Source organism: Macaca nemestrina, chromosome 8, assembly GCF_043159975.1.
Source record: "Macaca nemestrina isolate mMacNem1 chromosome 8, mMacNem.hap1, whole genome shotgun sequence".
In the NCBI taxonomy this organism is placed as follows: Eukaryota; Metazoa; Chordata; class Mammalia; order Primates; family Cercopithecidae; genus Macaca; species Macaca nemestrina.
In genome coordinates this window covers 137,082,947-137,110,601 of record NC_092132.1, presented here as the reverse complement: position 1 = coordinate 137,110,601, position 27,655 = coordinate 137,082,947, and the positions used below count along the sequence as shown (strand labels likewise).

Genomic DNA, 27,655 nt, shown 5'->3' with positions numbered 1-27,655 from the left:
TTTAGGCTACTCTGGATGGACTTTCTATTTGCTTTAATGATCATATGAAACAATCCAATTTTATATTTATATTTGAATTCACCAGCAAGTTTTAAGTGGTTTTTTTCATTCAGTTGTGATTTAAGCAATTGTTTGGGAGACATCTTTGCTCTTGGGTTCTGGGGAGACCTAGAAGGAGCCTGGGGTGAGCTTTGACCCTCCATCCTTAGGCCTCAGAAACACTCAGGTGTATTTTGGCCACATGAGGAATTTACCTTTGTTCCACGGCAGCCTATGGCAAGAAAGTGAAATCACATTGGCTGTGATTTACCAAGCGAAGTGAGGTTTCGATTTCAACTCAGAGGCCTGGCATTTTGCATTGATCTGGACTTTCTTGAAGGCATTGATAGAAGAATAACAAACTACTAAGAATTCAGTTTATTGATCATCTTGAAACGAAAGGGGACTGTTGAGTGTTTAGTGAGTCTCAGTGTGGAGTAAGTATCGAGCATTGGCTGTGTGCCCTGTGAGAATGTGCCAGGTGCTCAGTGAGATTGAGGCAGGTGGTAAATGAGATCTTGTGGCTCTCCTGGACCACTAGTCAGTTTCGTACAGAGTTCAGTTTCTAAGGGATTGAAGCCCCTACCTTTGAATTAGTTGCTCTTTAAATTATTTCACATTTTAAAGTCTTGAATTGCAGTGATATTTTTAAATGTTTATGTAATTCTAATTGGCAGAGCACAAACGTGATAGAATTGCCAGTGGTTCTTATTATGGGATAAAATTGAGGTCATGTTGAATGACCAGAGTAACAATTAATTCTATCAAGTTTATCGATTGTATTTCTGTATGCATTCCTTAGAGAACCCATATATGTTCACAGTTACTCTTCTACCATGTCGTCTTCTCTCTGGTTTTCATCTATATTACCACCTTTTATTAACAAATTTGGAGAAGTTAAAGGTCATACTCTTTTTAAGTAGTATTGTATTAATATTTACAACTTGAGGGCCGTACTGTTTGAGCAGTCTCTGAAATTTAACTGCAACTCTTAAAAGATTGAATAAGTGACTCAAACAGGAGAACTAAAGAAATTCAGGTAAAGAAAAAGAAAAGATTGGGTGACGTTTACGGTTTTTTCTAATGAAAGGCATTTGAATGAATGATTCCCATAGTTCCCTGATACACAGAGAAGGAGCTCCTCCTCCTTTACTCAGATATGTTGGCCATTCTGTTTACATTCATGCCTCTGGGGGAAAGAATAACTCTTAAGATCATAGCAGCTGTTTTGTACAGCAGTGACTCCCTTGATGTTTTAGGGGAGTTAAGGATATTAAGTGATGGAAGCATGTACCCCCTGATCCCATCCAATTCACTTCGCTGTAAAAAAGAATGCACATCTGTATGTAAACTGTGCCTCCTCCCTCCGGCAATTTTGTGTAAGATTTCTGGAAGGTCAAGACTTCCTGCATTCCAACCAGTGGGCTACCAGGGTTTCAGAAACCCAAGATAAGAACCCTGGAATGCAGAAACCATTTCAACTTCTTGGAGAAATATCTTAAGAGAGAATCCTGTGGGCAGGATGGGGCCTTCTTGGTCATGCGTCCTTTCCTCTTGCTGAAGAAGACTGCTTATGACCTCCAAGTTGGTGCTGAGAACTGGCTCAGAAGTAGATGCGGCAGTCGGGGGCACTCTGTGAGTCGCAGAGCTGTGACAGTAACACAGCAATGACCGTTCTCACTAGTGCCATAGTGGACGCCGTTCCCTGGCCTCAAGGATATACTTGACTTCAGTGATCTCCAGCCTCACCATCTTTTTTTCCTCCAAATTCTTAGTTTCATAGATTTCAATGTCTTCCTATGGGCCAGAAACAAATTTGCTTGAGTTTTTGCTGAGATCATTTAAATTGAGTATTTGTAAATGTATGACATAAACAGGAAAAAAAAAAATGGATAAGAATAGTCAATGCCCTCTTTTCTTATCTAAAATTGGAGCATCTTTAGTGTGATGTTTGAAATCTAATCTTGCCAGCTCAATGTCAGTCTGATATGGATGTTCTTGTAGAAATCTCTGAGATTTAGTAAACTCACAGTTGAATAGAACTGAATCATACTAAAGATCAATGGAAGCATCCTTGCAGGGCCTTATCCGTTTTTACAATGTAAAATAACCCTTAGCTTTTCCTTTTATAGTTATGTTTGTTCAATAACATGCTTAATGAGTAGTAGTGAGACGAAGTGAGGAATATTAATGCTGATTTAGCTACTGAAATTATCTCTTGCAACATTTGCTTTACTTGTAGCTAGGATTTGTAATGTTTTATTGCAAAAGAGAGCCCTTTTTTAAAGGCATTGCATTTGTGGCATAGTGGTTGTGTAGGTGGAGTAGGACTTGTGTCTGTACAATTCATCAAGAGCATGGCACAGAGCGCTTTTACATGCCATTCAGAGACAATAGTGGGTGTTGATAAAATTTGTAGTAGTAGAGCTGTGAAAACAAGTGCTGGGCTGGTGCCTGCTTTAAACTCTCTTGAAACTTAGCAGAATTTCATTTTTATAACTAAAATCACTGTTTTCTTTAAAGAGGATTGATAACATGAGTAACGCTTTGTGTCCTGGAAATTTGTTTGCTTATATCACTATAAAAATGATGAGACACTGTTGTGGTAGTTGATTTTGTGTTTTAAAGCCTAAACTTCACAGTACATTTAAAACTGTCCTGTATGAAATTTCAGAGGCTTCGGACATGTTCCTCTCTAGCCTCCTTCGCTGTGGACAGTTATCAAGTTTCTGGCGCAGTGCTAGACAAATACGGAAGAGAAGTAAGTGCCTCAGAATGACATTTTAGAGTGCTCTTTTTATAGGTTAAGAGACTGAGGTCTTGAGAGGTGTAACTCATCTGAGGTTAGACAGCTAGGGATAGAGTGAAGACTAGAGTCCTAGCATATTGAAAAATCAGACCATTCTGTTTTTGTGAAAACAAATAATAATTACTAGAATACACTACTTATGTGGAATTTTTTTTTTTTTTTTGAGACAGACTCTTGCTTTGTCACCTGGCTGGAGTGCAGTGGCGCAATCTCAGCTCATGTGAGGTTAGACAGCTAGGGGTAGAGTGAAGACTAGAGTCCAAGCATGTTGAAAAATCAGACCATTATGTTTTGTGAAAACAAATAATTACTAGAATGCACTACTTATTTGTGGATTTTTTTTTTGTTTTTTGTTTTTTTTTTTTTTGAGGCAGACTGTCACTGTGTCACCAGGCTGGAGTGCAACGGCGCAATCTTGGCTCACTGCAACCTCTGCCTCCCGGGTTCAAGCGATTCCCCTGCCTCAGCCTCCTGTAGTCGCGTACCACCGCGCCTGGCTAGTTTTTTTTATATTTTAGTAGAGACTGGGTTTTACTGTGTTGGCCAGGATGGTCTCGATCCCCTGACCTTGTGATGTACCTGCCTTGGCCTCCCAAAGTGCTGGGATTACGGGCATGAGCCACCATGCCTGGCCTATGTGGAATTTTTAAATTGGGAATCAGTACAATTTTAACTTAAAATTTTTAGATTTTAATGGTTAACTATAATTTATTATATAATATTAAAAAGCTGGAAGTGATTTAAATGTGTGTGTGTGTGTGTGTGCATTAATATTATTTTTGTGTGTGTGGAGACGGAGATCTCACTGTGTTGCATAGGTTGGTTTTGAACTCGTGGCCTCAAACGATCTTCTCACCTTCACCTCCCAAAGTGCAGGAATTATAGGCATAAGCTACTGTACCTGGCCTTTTTAAGTTTTTTGAAGAAAGGATTTTGAATGTCCACAATGCAGAGAGATGAAAAATATTTGAAGTGATGGATATGCAAATTACCCTGATTTGATCATTACATATAGTATATACATATTGAAATATCCTGTATCCCATAAATATGTACAATTATTACATCTCAGTGAAAAAAGAAAAAATACAAATGAATAAATTTAAGAAACTCTTAATTTAGTGATAACATGTAATAGAAATATGCCCTAAAGATTTCATAAGCTATTAAATTATTTTTCAAAGAGATATTTGAAGCTAATGAAGTGCATTTAGAAAATTGTAAGTGTTAAGGAAGAGTGGAAAAGAAAGTTTTTAGTTTTTAAAATTTCTTGGAAATTAATATATTTGGATAAGATATTTTAGTAGAGTGACATTCTTATGGTATGAACAAGTTTATTAAATGGCATACTTTTACCAGAAAATGGGAAAATATAGTCTTAATCTAAAAATAAAAAGACTTTAAATATGAGTTCTAAGTCTTTTAAAGTCATTAGGGTTTGAACCTCATAAATGGTGCTTTTAAACAAGTAAGTTCTGTTTGGAGTGCTATTGTGTTTTTTTTTTTTTTTTAATAAAAAGCTCTTTGAATTTTTTACTTTTTCTAATTATCATAGGTAACAGATGGTTTGCACTTAGTTCAGTGAACCAAACAAAAAAAGAGCAGACTTGGCAGAACATTTCTGTTGATAGTGCATTTCATCTGTACTGAAATGGATCACATGTACTTTTTGAATAATGAATAACATATTTACATTATTCTGGTCTTTTTTGCTACAAAGTATGAGAGAAATGTGAAGGACATACAACCTTATTGTTACTCTTGTAAATTATGTAAAATATTTTTGTATTCTTCCTACATTGCTAACTCTAGGTATTGTTGGATGTCCTGTCTACTTTTAAAAAGGATAAATTGGGCCAGGCGCAGTGGCTCATGCCTGTAATCCCAGCACTTTGGGACGCCAAGGCAGGCAGATCACCTGAGATCAGGAGTTCAAGACCAGCCTGGCCAACATGGCAAAACCACATCTCTAATAAAAATACAAAAATCAGCTGGGTGTGGTGGCGGGCGCCTGTAATCCCAGCTGCTCAGGAGGCTGCAGTAGGAGAATCACTTGAACCCAGGAGGTGGAGGTTGCAGTGAGGTGAGATTGCACCACTGCACTCCAGCCTGAGAGACAGAGCAAGACTCTGTCTCAAAAAAAATAAAAATAAAAATAAACAAATAGTAAAAATGATAATTTAGTCAGGTGACTGAAAACTGAAAGCCCAATTTATCTCATTGAACCACTGGTAATGGTAGTATATTAATATATTAATTTTTATAAGGATTTTAAAAACCCTGAGGGACCCACGTTATTTCTCTCAGTTTTGAAAGTATTTAGTGGAATTGAAATTTTTATTTTTTTTTTTTGACTTTCAGTTGATTGGTCGGTGCCACCTTTTGGTGGCGAGCTCCTGTGGTGTGTGTTGGTGATGATGGAGATGCTGGTTTATAAGGCAGGCGAATGATATCACTAAAGTGTAGGCAGCTCTGGGAGTGGGGGCTGTAGACACCAGCTGTAGTCGTTGGTACCAACGGTAATTGAAAGTTCGAGTCATCTGTTTAAAGAATGGGCCTTTACGTCATCATGTCATTTTAATTCATTGCATATTGGACCAGAGAAATCAGTAAAGTTGAACTATAAAATCTGAAATCTAACGTTTTATGCGTGAATCAGAATTCAGGCTATTTTCAAGAATTGGAAGAGAAGTGCTCATTTTAGTGAACTAAGTTTAATTTCCCTTTTATTATTATCATTATTCTTTTGAGACAGAGTCTCGCTCTGTCGCCCGTTGGAGTGCAGTGGTACGATCTTGGCTCATTGCAACCCCTGCCTCCCTGGTTCAAGGGATTCTTCTGCCTCACCCTCCCAAGTAGCTGGGATTAATTACAGGTGCCCACCACCAGACCTGGCTAATTTTTGTATTTTTAGTAAAGACAGGGTTTCGCCATGATAGCCAGGGTCGTCCTGAACTCCTGACCTCAAGTGGTCCACCCGCGTTGGCCTCCCAAAGTGCTGGGAATACAGGTGTGAGCTACCACGCCCGGCAACTTTTTAAGTACAATAAAGAGAGAAACAAGAATGCAATAATTTTTTTTTTCTTTTCACCTCCAACAAAGTGAAGTATGCAGAACAGTGTTTTATGGTAGAGAAAAGTAATTTTTTTCTAGTGTTCATTTCTCTAAAACATCTACTGAAATTATTTGCTGAATGGAATCTTCCACGTCTCTAAAAACATGATATGCAGTATGAATAGATTTAATAAATCATAAGATTCTGGGCTCGGAATAAGCCTATGTGTTTCATTTCAAGCAGAACCGTATCTACCTATTTCTCACTGGTGTGTGCCTTATGTATGTAAGAGTGAATTGAGGCCCGGTGTAGTGGCTCATGCCTGTAATCCCAGCACTTTGGAGGCCAAGGCAGGTGGATCAGTTGAGATCAGAAGTTCGAGACCAACCTGAACAACATGGTGAAACCACGTCTCTGCTAAACATACAAAAATTAGCCGGGCATGATAGCAGGTGACTATAATCCCAGCTACTTGGAGGGCTGAGGCAGGAGCATCGCTTGAACCTGGGAGGCGGAGGTTGCAGCGAGCCAAGATAGCACTGCTGCACTCCAGCCTGGGTGACAGAGCAAGACTCTGTCTCAAAATAAATAAATAAATAAATAAATAAATAAATAAATAAATAATAAAAGAGTGAACTGGCCTTTTTATGTGTATGGAAGTATCTGCAGAAAAGTCAAAATTGCCTAACTGGTAACATAAATGACAGTACTTCCGTATTTAAAAACAGTAAAATGTTGAGACTATAACTAGGAAAAACAGCTGTAGAATCAGCACACTGTCACCCACATTGGCTGAACTAATTTACATTCCCACCAATAGTGTAAAAGTGTTCCTATTTCTCCACAGCTTTGTCAGCATCTGTTGTTTCTTGACTTTTTAATAGTCACCATTCTGACTGGTGTGCGATGGTATCTCACTGTGGTTTTGATTTGCATTTCTCTAATGATCAGTGATGTTGAGCTTTTTTTCATATGTTGGTTGCATGAATGTTTTCCTTTGATAAGTGTCTGTTCATATCCTTTGCCCTCTTTTTGATGGAAGACAGTGTGGTGATTCCTCAAGGATCTAGAACCGGAAATACCATTTGGCCCAGCAGTCGCATCATGGGGTATATACCCAAAGGAAAAGAAATCATTCTACCATGAAAACGCATCCACACGTATGTGTATTGCAGCACTGTTTACAATAGCAAAGACGTGGAACCAACCCAAATGCTCATCAGTGAGAGACTGGGTAAAGAAAACGTGGCACATGTACACCGTGGAATACTATTCAGCCATAAAAAGGAATGAGATCATGTCCTTTGCAGGGATGTGGATGAAGCTGGAAGCCATTATCCTCAACAAACTAACACAGGAACAGAAAACCAAACACTCCATGTTCTCACTCATAAGTCGGAGTTGAACAGTGAGAACACATGGACACCTAGAGGGGAACAACACACACTGGGGCCAGTTGAGGAGTTGGGGGTGATGGGAGGGAGAGCATTAGGACAAACAGCTAATGCATGCGGAGCTTAAAACCTAGATGACGGGTTGATAGGTGCGGCAAACCACTATTGCATACGTATACCTACGTAACAAACCTGCACATTCTCCACTTCTATCCCGGAACTTAAAGTAAAACTAAAAAAAAAAAATCTGTAGAAAACAGTTAAGCATTTTCTTCTTAACTTCTTCATCCCTAGTCCTGCAGTGTTGATGTTTCCAACACTTTTATTTCAGTGCCTAGGAAGAGGTAGGAGTTGTTAGGGAATCAGAAGAACCCTAAGGCCTTGCCTCTTTCTCAGTCGCTGGTTGTAGTCATTGTTTTACAAGTTTTTAAATAGAGCTAGGGAGGGCTCAGTGCGTGATTTGAATTAGACTAATACAGTTACTGCTTTTTGACATCCTGTTATTACATTTGTTGTACAAATTATTCACAGAATAGATAGAATTCAGTGAGTTCAGTTCTTATTCAAGTGATATAATGTGTCGCTAAACCATTAAACATTATACATTAAAATATTGAGTATAAAAAAGCTACTGGCAGAAATAACTGAAGGTGAGATTTTTCAAGGATAATGATCATTTTATAATTACTGTTAGAAGGTAATAAACTGGGGGCTTTACAATTCTAAACAAAAACCTTCCCACTTGAAAAAAATTTCCATTTAAAATTTAGACTCTGAAAGTTAAAATTTAGAGGGTTGGAACCCAAGCTAGGGCTGGCCACCAAAGTTTATGTTCTTTCTACACCCACCTCCTAACACACTGATACTATGATGCTGGTGATTTCACAACGTAATCTGTCATTCTTTCAGAAAATAATCTCCTTTGGAAATCTTTGGCGTACTTGCATGAAGATAAATTCTAAACTTTGCTTCTTCCTCCTTTAAAGACGTGGTTGTTCAGTGCTATGGAATGCTTCTGCAGTGCAGAACTTCTCTTTGTACTTAGGTAGAGACATATACAAAAAGGGCATGCCTGTGCTGTGAGATCTTAGAACATATATTCTACGTCACGCTTATTAGTGTTTGTCTGTCTACGTGGAGTAACAAAAGATACAGCTTTTTTTCAAGGCCCTGGAGACACACAGGCCGAAATCCAACATTAAAACAGAACCCTACGCCAGGCACAGCTCACCCCTGTAATCCCAGCACTTTGGGAGGTCAAGGAGGGTGGATCACCTGAGGTCAGGAGTTCAAGGCCAGCTTGACAACCATGGTGAAACCCTATCTCTACTAAAAATACAAAAATTAGCTGGGCATGGTGGCGCATGCTTGTAATGCCAGCTACTTGGGAGGCTGAGGCAGGAGAATTGCTTGAACCAGGGAGGTGGAGACTGCAGTGAGCCGAGATCATGCTACTGCACTCCAGCCTAGGTGACAGAGTGAGACTCCATCCCAAAACAAACAAACACATAGAACCCCAAGTGGAGTGGGGTAAAAAATATATAACCTTTCTTATCCTTCATGGTGGGTTTTTTCCCTGTATTTTTAAAATCCCGGTTAGTAGACATAACACAAAATTTACCATCTTAGCCATTTTTAAGGGTTCAGTAGCATTAAGTACATTCACATCGTTGTGCAACAGATTTCTAGAACTTTTTAATCTTGCGAAACTGAAACTCTGTACCCTTTAATCAGTTTCCCGTTTCCCCTTTCCTTCAGCCCTGGGCAACCACCATTCTACTTTCTGTCTCTATGAATTTGACTGCTCTAGTAACCTTATACATGTGGAATCAGACAGTGTTTTGCCTTTTTGTGGCTGGATTATTTCACTGAGCATGATGTCCTCGAGGTTCATCCGTGTTGCAGCATGTGTCAGAATTTCCATCCATTTTAAGGCTGAATAATAGTCCGTTGTATGTATAAAGCACATTTTATTAATCCATTTATCCATGATAGACACTTGCGTTGCTTTCACCTTTTTGTAGAATGCCTTTTGTAATTGCTGTCATGAACGATGCTACGGTGAACGTGAGTGTGCAAATACCTCTTCAAGACCCTGATTTCAGATTTTTTTGATCATGTAGCCAGTAGTAGAATTGCCAGATCATATGCTAATTCTGTTTTTAATTTTTTGAGGAGCTGCCATATTGTTCCCCACAGCAGTGGCTGTTTTACAGTACTGCGGACACAAGGATTCCAGTTTCTCCATATCCTCATCAATACATGTTATTTTCTGTTTTTTTTTTCTTTTTTTTTTTTAGTAGTCATCCTTAGGGATACTAATTATAATTACAAGTTTGCTCTAAACTGAAACAAAACACAAAATCATCCACTTTACCTCCATTCACACAAAAGGTTTAAAACCTGCCTGGTTATGTTTCTATGATTTTAAAAGATAGAAAAAGTTCCATTTATTTTAAAAGAGAAGATTTTGTCTTTCTCATTTCGGTGAAACTTATCACAGGATCTCCAGTGCCTTTATGCTGATTACTGTTACGATTCTAAGATTTGAGGTAGTTGTGATTCATAAATTTGAACTAGTAGAATCTGCTGAGATGAGGCCTTAATTGATCATTTTTATCAGACATCATTTTTGGCTGAATCAAATGATAGTGAAGCTAGCCTAAGAAATGACTGTGGAATCTAAGAAGCAGGGCAAGGACATTGGACCAAGCAAAATTGACTTTTTGTCCCACTTATAGCAGCTCTAAGAGGGAAAGTTTCATTCATTCTCAGATTAAGTTATAGGTGAGTAGTTTACACCAGAGCACATATTGCCAAAACCCTGCCATCCCACTCAACGTTTCTACCTCTAAAAAAGTGGCAGTCAAGTTCTGTTTATTCTGAGGATCAGTTATCTTCTGTATTCATGTGTATAATGGCATGGATTTAAAAATAATCTGGGCAAATTTCAACTGCAAATAGCATGTAAATATCAATGACATGTAATAGTCTTAGTTCTTCTCTACAAGGGTATATGCTCAGCCCTTATTGGGAGTAAAAACACCTGTGCACATTAGTGAGGCTTCCTTGACCTCACAGAGTCTCTCAGTAATTTGGTCCCAGTTCCCTGGATCCAGGTAATTAACAGAAATGAATGAAACAGGCTAGGGCAAAATAGAAAGGGATGGTGGCAAACTGTGTTAAACCAAAGAGGAATCAATTAAAAAAAAAATACAATGTGTCCCAAAATGCGCATTTGAGTTGGGAGCAGTGACTGATTCAACATTTTTAGAGAACCCTGTGGAGTCCTTGACATTGTGGAAAGAAGAGAAGTAGAATGAGCCCAGAAAATCTGTGTTTTCATTTTAGATTTCTTTAAGTACATCAGAATACAATATTTTCCCCTTCTCAAAAATATATCTAGAAAGAAAGAGATGGGGAAATGCATAGCAGCCACTGGTGGAAGTTGACCCTGGAAGCTAATTCTAGAATAACTTAAAAATTTATGTTGTCCGGGTTTCCCTTTTATAGCTGCTCTGAGTAGGATGGAAATTCAATTTTGCTTGGTAGAAGGTCCTTGCCTCGCTTCTTAGATTCCACAGTGATTTCTTAGGCTAGCTTCACTATCATTTGATTCAGCCAAAAATGATGTCTTTTAAAAATGTTCAATAAAGGTCTCACCTCTAAGCAGATTCTACTTGTTCCAGTTTATGAGTTACAACTACCTTAAGTCTTAGAATCATAGCAGTAATGAGCATAAAGGCAGTGGAGACCTTGTGATAAGTTTTACTGAAATGAGAAAGATAAAATCTTCTTAGTTTAGAATATGAATATTTCCAGTAATTGACATTGTCATTGTCTGGGCCAAGTGGGTAAAACAGCATTTCTTTCCTGATCTTGTAGGAAATTGGTTTATGTAACGAGGAGGGACACTGGTAGAGCTATATTGGTAAAGGTTGTGTCTGCTATGCTGAATTAAATATTCCTTGCAAGGGTACCAGGAAAAGGGGAGGGACTTTATAGTTGCTAACCCTGAAAAAAGATTGGTTGCATCAGATGAACCTTTAAACTTAGGAAACGTTTACCAACTCAATATTTATTTGATCTAAATAGTCAGTATGTAATGGTGTAATACCCCTGGTACTCTTCCAAAGTCGTCAATAATGAGGGCGTACCTTGTGGTTGTTCATTTTTCAGTCCCTATGAATTTATTTGATTGCCTTTGATTGCCACATTTGTTTTTCCGTTTTTTGGCCGGAGTCTCGCTCTGTCTCCAGACTGGAGTGTAGTGTCGTGATCTTGGCTCTCTGCAACCTCCACCTCCCAGGTTCAAGCGATTCTCCTGCCTCAGCCTCCTGAGTAGCTGGGATTACGGGCGCATGCCACCACACCTAGCTATTTCTTGTATTTTTAGTGGATGCGTGGTTTCACCATGTTGGCCAGGATGGTTTTGATCTCCTGACCTCGTCATCCGCCTGCCTTGACCTCCATAGTGCTAGGATTACAGGCTTGAGCCACTGTGCCAGGCCTGATTGCCACTTTTTTGAAGGATGGGGATGTTGAGTGGGGTGGCAGGTTTTTGGCAATGTGTGCATTGCTGAAATCTATCTACCCATATCTGACTGTTGGTTTATACAATACAGAGAACCATGGGCTAAGTCTTATTTTTTCAGCTACAAAATAAAAATCCTATCATTAAATCTTAGAATCTGAGTTAGATAATCTTGTGTAATACCCTTCTAACTAAAACTGGTTCCACAAAATTCCTGAATCAACTGTCCTGTTTTAGGTAATGACAGACATCTGCTACCTTTAGAGGTCGCAGCTTCCTGTGGGTAGGAACACTTTTTGTTAGGGAGATATGCATTTTATTGGGTCAATAAAATGACCCTTTTTATGTGATATCTTACTCTTTTTATGTGATATCCTTTATTCGTCGTTTTGTTTTCTGAAGTGAATACATAGGATCATTGCCTTCCTACATCTTGCCATTCACGTATTTAAAGAAAGTGTTCATCTCTTTTCTTTTTCCCTAAGAATGAAAGAAACTAAATATAGCAGTAATACCTATTTATGATTCTAAAACTTTTTGCTATTTGTCAGATACTTTGCTTGTTCACTTATTCCTTGTGATAGTTCTGAGATATCTGTTTTATTAAATTAAATTAATTAAATTTTTTTTTGAGATGGAGTCTCGCTCTGTTGCCCAGGCTGGAGTGCAGTGGTGTGATCTCAGCTCACTGCAACCTCTGTCTTCTGGTCTCAAGTGATTCTCCTGCCTCAGCCTCCCAAGTAGCTGGGATTACAGGTGCACCACCGCACCCGGCTAATTTTTGTACTTTTGGTAGAGACGGGGTTTTGCCATGTTGGCCAGGCTGGTCTCGAACTCCTAACCTCAGGTGATACACCAACCTTGGCCACCCAAAGAGCTGGGATGACAGACGTGAGCCACCACACCTGGCCTGTGTGTTGTCTGTGTTAAAGATGAGAAGACCGAGATGCCAGTGACTTGTCCAAAGACACATGGGTGGTAACTCCTAGAGATTATTAGCTAGCTCAGAGCTTGTTCCCTCTTTGGGCCACAGCTGTACCCTCACTTATTATACCTGAACACCTGCAGTTTCTTTCATTGCTCTTTAAGTGATGACATGGTCTCCTAGGACCCCTCATCCCATCCATATTATTCTTCACTGAACATACCTGGTCAGCACTTAAGAAAAAGATGGATGCCAAGCATCCATTGATTCAGGAAATATTTGAGTATCTGCCACGTGCCAAGCACTCCAGATATTTGGGTTATACCAGTGAGTAGAACAGTCAAGCAAATCCCTGCCTTCGTGCATTATACACTGAGGGTTTATGTTGTGGCTTAGTCCCTGTCCCCACAGTCAACACTGAAGAGGACTTTGAAACAAGGGACAGAAAAGTTGCAGGAGCGGGTTTGTGCTATCAAGGCGTTAAGGTGGGAATTCTATACGAAAAGTTCAAATGATGTATTAAATATGGATCCAGTATCTCTGCTCACTTCCCTTTGCATCACTTTAAACACACATTCCTTGCATGGATTCAGAAAATAATGTTGACTTTAACTGATTTATACTCATTTATTTCTAGGCACAAAATGAGACTAAACAAAAACTTGGCAATAGAAGGAAGAGGTTCTTGATGTTATCAGAGGTCATTTGAAATAAAATCCAGGCAAAATGAAAACACAAAAGATGTGATTTGTAGGGCCAGAAGACTTTGCTTGCTCTGAAATACGTTTTGAATTCAAGAATATGAAGAGAATCAAGAATATTAGAGATTGAGAAGCCGAGAGATGGGTTATAAGTGAACTAGATAAACTGTAAAATGCACACAAGTGTATTAGAAAATCTTATATGGTTTCAGTGAAGGCTGTGAAAATCTTCAGCTGCTTCTTGTAGGTAACCTTCTTATATTAAATTATGGGAGGTTTTTCTAGCTTAGAGGTATAAGTTTTAATGTATGTTGGAATTTTTAATACAGACTTAAGTCCTGATGCGTATCTAGTATCTTTCTTTGTCGTTAAACATTGATTTTCCTCTATTGCTTACATTTAATAACTATTACATTTTCAGTTTTAAGGCAGTAATAGTTCATGAATTTGAAAAGTTAAAATCTATTGGAGATGAAGTTTTAAAATTCTGACGTCTTTCAAATATATTTTTGGTAACATCTTGATGACCTTCAAATTTTCTTTCATCAACTGAGTATTAGAGGGTTGCCAAGAGCCTGGGAGCCGCTAGCATTGTGCGTCTCACTGCTTCTGGGTTATGCAGCATAGAAGAGAGGGCATGGAGTTTGGAGCCACACAGACCTGAGGTTCAAATCTAGCTCTGTGATTTTGAGAAGTTCCTTAACATCTCTGAGCCTTAGTTTCATCATCCAAAGATAGGATATTTCTCCCGAGGTGGTTGGGAGGGTTAAATAAAGCGTATCAAGAGCCCAAGACATAATAGGAGAGCAATGATAGTCTCTATTATTAATTTTTATTTGTGTATATCAAAGTCTGGGGTACAATGGCCTTGCTTAAAAATGGAATCCCCTTTCCTTTGAATTACTTTTCCTCCCCATGTGATAGTCTCAAATATTTATTCATTTTTCTTTTCTTTTCTTTCTTTCTCTTTCTTTCTTTCTTTCTTTCTTTCTTTCTTTCTTTCTTTCTTTCTTTCTTTCTTTTTTCTTTCTTTTCTTTCTTTCTTTTCTTTCTTTTCTTTCTTTCTTTTCTTCCTTTCTTCCTTTCTTTTCTTCCTTTCTTCCTTTCTTTTCTTCCTTTCTTCCTTCCTTCCTTCCTTCCTTCCTTCCTTCCTTCCTTCCTTCCCTCCTTCCCTCCCTCCCTCCCTCCCTCCTTTCTTTTTCTTTCTTTCTTTTCTTTTCTTTTCTTTTCTTTTCTTTCCCCCCCAACATCCAAAAGTAAAGGAAACAATATTCTGCAACTCCATCGATTCTGAGTTTCTCTTCGGTATGCTATATTCAGCTAGATGATGTCATCATCAGCTAACATTGGCTTTTCACCAAGCTGTGGTGACAAGTTTCTTTCCTTAAGGCACATTCTGGAATAGTGTTTCATCTCAGTTTAGAATGTGTACTTCATAACTGGACTATTTATTGGTAGGAACTGCCTGTGCTTCACTTTCTGGGATGTGCCAGTTAACACTTTGCTCATCAGAGCGCTCTGCTTCCTCAGCCTAGTGTTCATCATGGGAAACTTTGAGCTCTGGAAAAATGTAAACTTTATGCTTGTCTCTTTGGATGGTGCAGACTAATCAGAAGCAAAACAACACCATTAGCAAAAAACAAAGAAGTTTTGTTTTTAATTGTAGAACTTCATTACATTGCTTCTGAAATGCTAATGCATATTATATTCATTTATGGAGAGTCAGACATTCATTTTGTCTGACATTGTCCTGACATTGGTCTGTACTAGCATCTTAGTCAGCTTGAGCTGTCGTAATAAAATACCATAGACTGGGGGCTTAAACAACAGACATTTATTTTTCATTGTTCTGGAGGCTAGGAGTTGAGATTATGGTGCCAGCATGGTTGAGCTCTGGGGAGGGCTCCTTTCCTGGCCTGCAGATGGCAGCCTTCTCCCTGTGTCCTCACTTGGTGGAGAGAAAACACCAGCTCCAGGCTCTTCCTCTTTTTATAAGGACGCTAATTCCATCATGGGTGCCCCACCCACATGATCTCATCTAGCCCTAATTACCTTCTAAAGGTCCTACCTCCAAATACTATCACATTACAAGTCAGAACTTCATAGGAATTTTGGGGGAACACAAACATTTAGTCTGTAACAACCAGCTAGTACTTATCCTCTTTAAGCATTGGTTTTCTGACCTACAAACTAAAGATAATAAAAGTACTTACCTCATAGGGTTGGTAGGTAATTCAGTTAGGTTAATATATGTAATACACTTAGCCTAGTTCCCAAAACCTAGTACATGCTTGATAAATGCTAGCTCTCAGTAGTAACACCAGAAGTAACTCATAACGATGGTAGTGTATTTTAGGAGCATGTCTCATTCCAGGAACTTACCAGAACTCTTCTGAAATTATAAATTGATGATTGAATTCTTTTTAAGCGATAGTAATGAGAATCTCTATTTTCGTCCATATTTCTGTCACCATTTTCTCTTCCTAGGCTAAATGTGAGCTTCCTGTATCTGAATCCTGTTCCCTTCAGCCCTGTCCCTCCAGGTCAGCCTTCCCTGAGGCTGTGGAGTTTTGGGTTCTTCTCACTGTGACCTTGCCATATACTTAGGTGCTTGTTTCTCATTGCCTGTGGCTCCCTAGTCTTTGCTTCAAACCCTTCACACTTTTTCTCTAACTTTTCTCCATGCCATATCATCATCTCCTTCGTTTACTTCGGGGTCACTTACATAAAGAGGATGAAAGTTTCTTTGGGGCTTCTGAATAAAGGTGGCCGGGTTCCTAAATCTTAACATTCATCTTGCCAAGCAGACTTTTCTGATTACCTAAAATATTCTTTATGATCTCTCCTCCATAAAACCTTCTAGAATGATCCACGAAGAGCACCCTGCTGCTGCTGCTTTAAACCCTGAGAATGGATTCAATTTTGTTGTCTACCAGTAGACCATCTGATTGATTGAAACATCTTATTCCCCAACAGTGAGTTGAGAAAAGAAGAGTTTTCTATGAGAAAGAATTAGTGGTGATCAGAGTGAAACATACATGTTAAAGCTATATTAGTTTTGAATGCTCTTTGGTACTGATTGTAGAATTTGGGGCATTTTGAGATTTCGATAAGTGATAAAAGCGTTTTAAATCTTAAAACATAGGCTATGTGTAACCAATTACAAATATATTTCAGGGAAGAATTATTAAAGGGAGAAACTTTTTTATTGTGGCATATGTTCCAACAAAATATATTTTAAGACAGTTATCTGAAGCATAGGGGTTCATGAGAATATTTGTGTTTGTGGGTATATATATATATATGTAATCCGCACACACATCCTTTTATAAAAAATATCATGGCTGGGTGCAGTGGCTTATGCCTGTAATCTCAGCACTTTGGGAGGCCGAGGTGGGCGGATCACCTGAGGTTGGGAATTTGATACCAGTCTGGCCAACATGGTGAAACCCCATGTATACTAAAAATACAAAAATTAGCCAAGTGTGGTAGCAGACGTCTGTAATCCCAGCCACTCAGGAAGCTGAGGCACGAGAATTGCTTGCACCTGGGAGGTGAAGGTTACAGTGAGCCAAGATGGCACCACTGCACTCCAGCCTGGGCAACAGAGTGAGACTCTGTCCTTAAAAAAAAAAAATAAAAGGGGGACTTTTCCAAACAGAAATTTACTTTCATTACAAAACAGTTTCATGGAGGAAATGAGAGATGAGAAGGACTTTGAGAGAATAAAAGGGTATGTGTAAGTAGAGATGAGCTTAAGCAGAGGATATTTTTAAATAGAGCGACTTTTTTATTTTATACTCCAGTATTGATTTGTGACTACACAAAAAAAGATATTTAAGTATCTTAAAAGCAAATCAGTTCTGTTAATTGCTTTAAAGTTATTTAGGTTTTTTTACCTACAGCTAAGATATATGTTACTGAAATGACCTTTTATAAATCTTTTTCAGGCTTAGCATTTCTTAGTTGTGATTTCATTTAAAAAGAAAACACATAGTGTCATAATGATAGTTACTCTTGCTGATTTGTTGATATTATTGATTAGGCTAATTTATATAAGGTAACTACATTTTCTTCTGCTATTTTTTTTGGTAGTCCTTGAGCCATTTTAGGATATTGCTTTCTAAAAAGAATATATTTAAAATATGAAATTGTATATTTTGATAGAGGGAGGTCAAATAAATATTTATATTTCAAAAAAATGAAGGGAAATACTTGTAGAGCTTAGGCAATGCTTGATATACCTTGTGTTTTCCCCACAGACAAAAAAGCATGTAAATGGCCTATGTTGGTTCTTTGGAACTGATGGCAAGAAAACAGAGTGTAGGATTGTTAAGAATTTACGTCAGATTAATTTGGAAGGAGTTCCTTGATACTTAATTCTAGGCACACTGTCTCTGTCTCATTAATTTTTATACACGTCTTCGTTAAGGAATTACACTGAGGGAGTTCTGCTGTTTCATCCTCACTTATCCCTGCCTGCCATCCATCAAGTGCTTCTGGAATTCCATGCCTGGATCAGACCACCCTGTGAAGACAACCGTGGCAGGAGCCAGGTTGGGGCCAGTAGCCCCGGAGAGGGACTCCTCACAGGGAGACGTGGCGCTGGGCTGTGGCCTCTTTTCAGCTTTCCGGCAACAAGCCTCTCATTAGCATGGGGTGCTGAAGTATGCTTGGCTAAGGAGGAAATCTCAAGAGCCGAAGCCTTGAAGAAAATCCAGCTCTTGTGTCTATGCCCAGAATGATGCATTGCTAGCATACAGCCAGCTGCAAAAGGAAGAAATCAGACCCAAATGTGGAAGCAAGTTTCTTAATGCCCTTGTTTCTCTGTTTAAAGTTTTCTGTCAAGCCGCTTCCACAGGGAGCTGATACCCAGTGGCTAATGCTTAAAAAAATTGTATTTGGAAAGTTCTTTTAACAGACGCTACAGAATCTTACTGAGACTGTGTCCTTAATGACTGTAGTGGCTGTCTGGCAACACAACCTCCTAGGTAAGAGGAGGAAAATGACCCAGGTTATATGCATGCATTCGTTTGTTTTCACACTGCTGATAAAGACATACCTGAGATTGGATAGTTTATTTTAAAAAAAGACGTTTAATGGACTCACAGTTCCATGTAGCTAGGGTGGCCTCACAATCATGGCAGATGGCAAAAGGCACGTCTTACAGGGTGGCAGACGAGAGAATGAGAATCAAGCAAAAGGGATATCCCCTTATAAAACCATCAGATCTCGTGAGACTTATTCCCTACCACGAGAACAGTGTGGGGGAAACTGCCCCCATGATTCAATTATCTCCCACTAGGTCCCTCCCACAACACATAGGAATTATGGGAGCTTCAATTCAAGATGAGATTTGGTTGGGAACACAGCCAAACCATATCAGCTTGGCCTTACTGGTCACAAGAAGCAGGGCTGAACCTGCATCCTGGGGTTGAGTAGATTGTGCACTTGTTTGTACCACCCTGATAAGTAGCCGAGGGCAGAAACTGGGGAGGATTCTTACTACATTTTATTACATTTTCTCAGAGAATATAATAGGGGATGCTGCTTGTCTTTAACATCTGCTTCTCAGATTTAGCTGGGCATCTACAAGAGCACCTGAAATAAAGCCTAGGTCCTGTGTCTCCCCTGAAGCATACTAGGGTCAAATTCTAGCCAATAGCAAGTGAGGGAAAGCATCCTTTGTGACTTTTAGGAAGTATAGTTTTAAAAAGGGCGTTGGCTGGGTACAGTGGCTCATCCCTGTAATCTCAAAACTTTGGGAAGCTGAGATATGAGGCTCACTTCAGCCCAGGAGTTTGGGACCAGCCTGGGCAACACAGTGAGACCCTATCTCTACAAAAAAATAAAAATATTAGCTGGGCAAGGAGGGTGCCCCTGTATCCTAGCTACTTGGGAGGCTGAAGTGGGAGGATTGCTTGAGCCCAAGAAGTCAAGGCTGCAGTGACCCAGGATCACACCACTGCACTCCAACCAGGGTGACAGAGGGAGACCTTGTATCAAAAAATAAAAATAAAAACCTAGATGACAGGTTGAGAGGTGCAGCAAACCACTGTGGCACACGTATACCTGTGTAACAAACCTGCATATTCCGCACATGTATCCCGGAATGTAAATAAAAAAAGAGGGAGAAAAAAAGAAAGAAAATGACCATACAGCCAAAAGTAATCTACAAATGCAGTGCAACTCCCATGAAAATACCACCATCATTCTTCACAGAACTAGAAAAAAGCAATCCTAATAGAACCAAAAAAGAGCTCACATAGCCAAAGCAAGACTAAGCAAAAAGAACAAATCTGGAGGCATCACATTACCTGATTTCAAACTATACTGTAAGGCCATGGTCAGCAAAACAGCATGGTGCTGGTATAAGAATAGCACACAGACCAGTGGAACAGAATAGAGAACCTAGAAATAAACCCAAATACTTACAGCCAACTGAACTTCAACAAAGTAAACATGGCATAAAGTGGGGGAAAGAACACCCTTTTCAACAAATGTTGCTGGGATAATTGGCTAGCTACATGTAGAAGAGTGAAACTGGATCCTCATCTCTCACCTTATACAAAAATCAGCTCAAGATGGATCAAAGACTTAAATCTAAGACCTGAAATCATAAAAATTCTAAAAGATAACATTGGAGAAACCCTTCTAGACATTGGCTTAGGCAAAGACTTCGTGACCAACAACTCAAAAGCAAATGCAACAAAAAGATAACTAGATGGACTTGATTAAACTAAAAAGCTTCTCCACAGCAAAAGAAATAATCAGCAGAATTAACAGACAACCCATAGAGTGGGAGAAAATTTTCAGTCTATACATCCGATGAAGGACTAATATCCAGAATCTACAAAGAACTCAAAGAAATCAGCAAGAAGAAAACAAATGATCTAATCAAAAAGTAGGTTAAGGACATGAATAGACAATTCTCAAGAAGATAAAATTCTCAGAAGATAAAATAATGGCCAACAAGCATATGGAAAAATGTTCAACATCATTAATTATCAGGGAAATGCAAATCAAAACCATCATGCAACACCACTTCACTCCTGCAAGAATGGCCATAATCAAGAAATCAGAAAAGAATAGATGTTGGCATGGATGCAGTGAAAGGGGAATACTTTTACACTGTTGGTGGGAATGTAAACTAGTACAACCACTATGGAAAACAGTGTGGAGATTCCTTAAAGAATTAAAAGTAGATCTACCATTTGATCCAGTAATCCCACTACTATGTATCTACCAAAGGAAAAAGAAGTCATTATGTGAAAAAGATACTTGCACATGCATATTTATAGTAGCACAATTTGCAATTGCAAAAATATGGAATCGGCCCAAAAATCCCATCAACAAGTGGAGAAAGAAAATGTGAGATACACACACACACACACACACACACACGCACGCACGCACACCATGGAATACTACTCAGCCATAAACAGGAATGAAATAATGGTATTTGCAGCAACCTGGATGGAATTGGATACTATCATTCTAAGTGAAGTAATTCAGGAATGGAAACCCAGATGTTCTCAGTCACATGTGGGAGCTAAGCTATGAGGACACAAAGGCATAAGAATGATACATTGGATTTTGGAGAATCAGAGGAAATGGTGGGGGGTGGTGAGGGATAAAATACTACACACTGGGTACAGGGTACACTACTTGGGTGTTGCGTGCACCAACTTCTCAGAAATCACTGCTGAAGAACTTATGTGTTTATATACATAGTTGTGACTTCTGCATCTAATCCTGATATTTTTTTTTAGCTTGTTTGTAGCAGGGATTAAAATACAGAGCCACCGTATGCAATCAGGAACAAGTTCTTAGCATACTTGATGAATTTCCCTGTGCTCACTTGCTGCTTATAGTGATCGCACTTTAACTTTTGGAAGTGGAGAAATTACCAAAAATTATTGACTGGGGCAAGGGTCAGGGATGACTCAGAGCTCAGCTCTCTCCCTGCGTCTAGACAAAGTTGCAATCTAACACAGAACCATTTTTCCACATATTTCCCCCATTCTCTACATCACATCCTATCTAGTAAAAGGATCCTTTCAGCCCACCAGATTAGTTTGCCTTGACTTTTTAACTTGAATAATGGGTTTCTTTCTGGTGTCTTAGAGATGTTGGGCTCTTCTTCTCCCTCATTAGAAGGCTTATCTTCATTATGGTTATTTCTCTACTTGAAGAAAATAGAGTGTTTAGAAGTCTTAGTTTTTAAAAAGGGGTTAACTGTGATCAGATGGATATGCTAATTTGCTTGTCTGTCGTAACCATTTCACTATGTATATTAAAACATCATGATGTAGACCTTAAATATAATGCAATAAGAAACAAACAAACTCTAGAATCGAAAGTGGCCAAAAATCATAGTTGCAATTATTACTATTTGTTGTATTTTCTTTTTATTTCTCAACAAGTTATCTTTGCATTCACAGCAAGATGTCCTAGAAAAAGGACACTATACAGATATGGGTTTGGGTGTCTGAACAGTAGGAGTGGCGAGTCCTGAGGGAGGCACAGGTGATAATCCGGGAGGATTTGTTTGCTAGGGTTTTAATTTGACAATGAACTGGTTACTTTTAAATTATCATGGTAGAATCCTACGTGCCTTGACAGTGATTGGCTATGTATGAGTTTGCACTCAAGGCACATTGAGCAACTGGATGGTGCTAGAGAGGTAGATGATGAAATACTGTTTTGTTGCTTGCAAACCAGCACATTCCTGCAAGCTGGATTTGTTGAAACCTTCCTGTGAAAGATTCTTAAACAAACTTGGTCATTGTTGATGTAAGATAAATGAAATACAGAGGCTGAATACTGAGAGTTTGGGAAGTTCAAAAAATTTACACAAGCTTTACTTTTTGGTAATATTCATAGAATGTTCGTCTTTTGATGATGGGGAAGTAATTTGCATATACCTTAGAACATTCCCTCATGACTAGCTAGTAGACTCAATCTCAATACCTTAGATTTTTAAAAAGCAGATTTCTAAATACCCAGAGAAAATATGAAGATATTTCTGTAACCCTAAAAGGTGATACTTTTTGGCAAGAAGAAAAGACAAATACAATCAAAATCCTAATCTGATAATGAAAGCTTAGAGTTACGAACAAGAGGGGCGGATACCAGAATGTTTCATTGTAGCTGCCATGGGAATTCGTTTGAGGGATTCAGATTTAAAAGGTGGAAGAATAAAGTAAAAAGTATGGGTTTGTGAAAAATGGCAAAGAAATGTTTGATTGGAAGCTTGCGAAATAGGACGGCAAACAAGAAAGGAGAAGCCTGGTGTGGTGGCAGCAGAGGCAGAGCTCCCAAATCTCTGTTTTGCTTTTGTCTTTACAAGAAGAGGGGACACCTGACTAGGAGAACAAGACAAATGATGGAAAGGGAACCTGAAGCCCGAGTTGGTGAGAGAGAACCTCACTGTTAAAACTAGTTCACAATTTCAGATCTGAATGAATTATATCTCATGATGTTGGAAGAATTTTTAGATGTGTGTGTGGAGTGAATAGAGATCATCTTGGAGATGCCCTGAAGTATGAGAAAGAGACAAGAAGAAAGGAAAGAGGCAATTACCCTTATTTTCAGACTGGAAGCCAATGTAGATGCTGGAAACCATGAATCAGGGAGCTGAAGACCATCCACCAGAAACAATTTAGCAGTGTGTGGTATCTAGTTGGAAAAGGGGTAGCTGATCTCCAGAAAGCATCATGAGTTCACTAAGAACATGTTACGCCTAACGAACTGCATGCCCTCTTTCTCCACGGTTATTGTACTGGTGAGTTTGGAAAGTTTAAACATAACGTATTAGGATTTCAGCAAAGCACTTAATATATTGTGATAACCGTGGGATAAGTTGGAGAGAAATGCGGATTTCTAGTTGCTTGCATGATATATCCAGAGTGTTGATCAATGGGTCAATATCAACCTGAAGGGACATCTTGGTGGCATGCCATGATACTCTGTCCTTGGCTCTGTCAGGTTTAACTTTTTAAAATCATTCATTTGGATTAGCATAGAAGACCTGCTTTTTAAATTTGCAGTGACACACAGTTAGGTAGGGTACTTAATGCATGATTGACAGACTTGGGTTATAATATGACGTCAAATAATATGAAACTTGCAATGCTGAATTTAGGTTTTAAAATAATCAGTGAAACAAAATGGAACCAAGAGGACCACACGATATAGAAATATTTGAGAAAAAAGACCTGAGGGTTTTAGTTGACTACAGACCAAATATGAATCATTCACTCCCTCATTCATTCATTGGACAAATGTTTACTCCTATCCATGTTTCAGTCACTGGGAAAACACTGGGGATGCGACAGATGAATAAATATAGACCTTGATTTCAAAAAACGAATAGTCTAAAGGAATATATTAATTTCGCAGGGTTACCATTCAAAGGTACCACAAACTGGGTAGCTTAAAATAACAAATAGTTTGTCTTACAGTTCTGGAAGCTTGAAGTCCAAACTCAAGGTGGCAGCTGGACTGTCTGTGCTCCTTCTGAAACCCGCAGGGGAGGGTCCTTCCTTGCCTCTTCTAGCTTCTGGTCGTGGCCATTCATCTTTGGCGTAACTTGGCTCACAGCTGCGTCACTGTAATTTCTGCCTCTGTCATTACATGGCATTCTTCGTGTGTTTCACGTGGCACTTTCCTCTTCTTATAAGGACACCCCAGTCTTATTGGATTAGTGACTTAACTTGATAATGCCTGCAAAGACCCTGTTTCCCAGTAAGGTCACCAAATAAAGTACCAGGTTTTAGGACTTCAGCGTGTCTTTCTGGATGGAGGACACAGTTCAGTCCATAACAAGGAGTAAAATCTATCTTTATCCAAGTAGTTGACTAATTAGGATTTTTTTTAAGTAACGTAAAAATACAGAGTGCTGTGAGAACAGGGTGACCTAATTTAGCTCAAGGGAGTATCAGGGGTGATTGGGAGCTATCCAGGCGGAGAGGAGAAGGAGTCACTTTCCAGGAAGAAGAAACAATGTGCAGAAAGCGCTGGGGCAGTCAGAGGCTTCATGTTCTGAGGAAGTTAAAGGAGCCCAGGACAGCTCAGGTGGAGGAGGAGGAAGCAGAAGACAGCGGAGGAGATGGTGAGGAGCAGGCCCAGCACAGCTCCGTACACTGTCGAAGTGGTTTTTGAGAACAAAGCAGAAAGAATTAATAGAAGTAGACAAAATGGAGGGCTATCGTAAGCTAATCGGGCTCTATATTTGCTTCCCTACATATGGAACCTTTTGTGTTCTTGAGAGGGTCATATTTTAAGCTAATGATTGTTTTTCAGTGTGGCCATTACACTTTTTTTGTTTATTTGTTTTTTTAGAGATAGGGTCTCATTCTGTTGCCCAGGCTGGAGTGCAGTGGCATGATTATGGCTCACTTTAGCCTCTACCTCCTGGACTCAAGGGGTCCTCCCACTTGAGCCTCCCCACAGGGAGCTGGCACTATAGGTGCGCCTCACCATGTCTGGCTAATTTTTGTAATTTTTGTAGAAACAGGGTTTTGCTCTGTTGTTCAGGCTGGTCTGGAACTTCTGGGGCAGTCAAAGGCTTAGAGTTCTGAGGAGGTTAACTTTGTCTGCCTCCGCCTCCCCAAGTGCTTGGATTACAGGTCTGAGCCACTGCCCCCTGGCCTGGTCATTACACTTTGAATTAATATATTTATATGAGGGGAGAGAAATCTTGGGATGGTAGCTATTTGGAATTACTTGAAGGAGAAGACTTTTCTTTATTTGTTCTTAGGGCAGAGTTAGACTAATGGGTAAGATTATAGGAGGAGAGCTCCATGAAATAGAAGCATTGAGAGCTGCATAAGGAGAAGACAGGATGTCCTTGAAGCTCGGGACCCTCTGGGCCCATACAACATGGCCGCCTGTCAGGGATGAAAGGAATTCTGAAGTGAAAATGAGAGGGGACCGGTTTCCTCTAGGGTCCCCACAAAAAGCATCCACTGGAGTTTCAAATGTGATACTAAGATTTCTAAAATATATTTACATGTACTTTATAGTAAAAAGTTAAGAGCATTGTAAAGGCTTTAACATTAAATGTCACTGGGGGATTGTTAAATAATTGAAATTCATTTAAAAACCTTTGCAGAAGTATTTAGACACCTCTGCTGCGCTCTGTTCAGTAGCGCTGGTTCTCCTTACACTCGGCCGCACTTGCAGTAATTGTCCTTAACCGCACGTCTTGTGTACGGACCACCATCTTTTCCCTTTTCTTAATGTTCTCTCTGCTGCCCTTAGTTGACTTGTTCTATCAAGCTCGTTTTTAGGGCTCAATTGCCAGTCATTTACGGCCAGCTAAATCAATCCTATTTAGAAGTGATGGTATATAAATGTGTACTTTCAGGTTTTCACCAGACAAGCAGTTTTCCCTTCATTGGGGGTGAGGGGAGCAAGAGGACACATTGTATAAGCAAGTGTCAGTCCTACTCAAGTGCCATGGGACTCGGTCTCCCCAGAGGGACATTTCCTTTGTTTTTGTTTTTGGTGGTTGCTGTTTGTTTTTTTTTTTTTTTTTGAGAGATGGAGTCTCGCTCTGTCGCCCAGGCTGGAGTGCAGTGACGTGATCTCCGCCCACTCCACCTCCCGGGTTCAAGTGATTCTCCCGCCTCAGCCTCTCCATTAGCTGGGATTATATGCGCCCGCCACCATGCCCGGCTAATTTTTGTATTTTTAGTAACGATGGCACTTCACCGTGTTAGCCAAGCTGGTCTTGAACTCCTGACCTCGAGTGATCCGCCTGCCTTGGCCTTCCAGTGTGCTGGGATTACAGGTGTGAGTCACCGCGCCTGGCCTAGAGGGACATTTTCAAAGAAGCTGCGGAAAGTCCCTTGAAAAGGAGTTTCAACCTTCCTTTGAAGGTTGGTGGGTGCAGAAGTAATTGCTGTTTTGCCATTAAAAGCAGTAGCAAAAACCATGATTACTTTTGCACCAACCTAATACCTCTTGAAGGAGACCCCATTTGCATTCAACACCAGCACTTCTCTATACCCCCTTCTCTCTCCAGCCGGCTTCTCTTGGCAGGTGGATGAGCGGGAGGTTCTCATTTTTGAGGCTGCTGGCTTCTTCCCTGCCTCCCACCGCGTGTTACATAAATCAGCTTAGTTTCTTGACTTTAATTTTCTACATTTCCCAACCCACCCCTGCCGCTTCTTTGAGTCAGAAGGAAAGCTCAGGAGCTGACAGAGGACAAGAAAGAACCTTCTTGCTGTGTCCATGCAGTAGCTCAGACGGCCTGGGAGCCGGGACAGAGGGAGAGGGCAAGGGGGCTAGGTGGGGGCAGCTGGATACACGCAGTTCGGTCAAAACATTTTCACCTTTGCGTGGACCAGAAGGCTCATGTGCTATGGGTAGTAGGAGGACAAACTGGGCTACAGTACTCGTTGGAGAATAGCACCATGCAGGGCTAGAAGGCTGGGCTGGGGGGATGGTTTGGAAACCAACTAACTTGCTGAAGTTAGTTGGCAGAGGACAAATTAGATACAAGTGTGAGTAAGTAGATTTTTTCTTTTTTTTGAGACAGAGTCTCTCTCTGATGTCCAGGCTAGCGTGCGGTGGCACAATCTCGACTCACTGCAACCTGTGTCTCCTAGGTTCATGCGTTTCTCCTGCCTCAGCCTCTTGAATAGCTGGGACTACAGGCACATGCCACCATGCCCGGCTAACTTTTGGACTTTTAGTAGAGATGGGTTTCGGCATGTTGGTCAGGCTGGTCTTGAACTCCTGACCTCAAGTGATCCTCCCTCCTTGGCCTCCCAAAGTGCTGGGATGACAGGCGTGAGCTACTGCACCCAGCAAGTAAATAGATTCAAAGCTTTCAAACTGAAATCTCATTCTTTATATAATATTTAAATTTAATAAGAATTAATTGTTATTTTAAAGTATGCTGATATTTCTAAATATTTCTAAGCATATTTAAAATGAAGGAAGCCAAATTCATTTACAAATCTCCATACAGTGTGGCTTCAAATATTTGCCTCCTCTTCTGGGTGCCATTGAAAGTCAGGGCTGGGAAATAACAGGGCTGGTTTCCTGGAAATGGTGTATTTCAGAGCCCAAGATAGGCTCACTCTCTCTGTCTCTGCATCTTAGTGCTGAAAACCCTGAAGGGCAGATGAAACTGCTCTTGATAAAGCAGCAGCAAGAGTGGGGAGGAAGGGAGTTTATCTCTT

The 27,655-nt window shown here is 39.8% G+C and overlaps 1 protein-coding gene across 12 annotated transcripts in view; it reads left to right on the top strand.

Annotated features, from left to right (window-relative positions):
• LOC105463735 (solute carrier family 7 member 2) overlaps positions 1-27,655 on the top strand; it is a 72,827-nt gene that overhangs the window by 6,395 nt on the left and 38,777 nt on the right. For 3 of the 12 annotated variants that reach the window (XM_011711000.3, XM_011711003.3, XM_011711002.3), the window contains exon 3: positions 16,321-16,432. The exons of 7 other annotated variants lie outside the window; for them this stretch is intronic. The gene's annotated coding sequence lies outside the window, so the exon portion shown is untranslated. Of the gene's footprint in view, positions 1-2,713; positions 2,801-16,320; positions 16,433-27,655 lie in introns of all 12 variants that reach the window. 2 more of the 12 variants (XM_011711001.3, XM_071068584.1) reach the window with 1 other exon arrangement.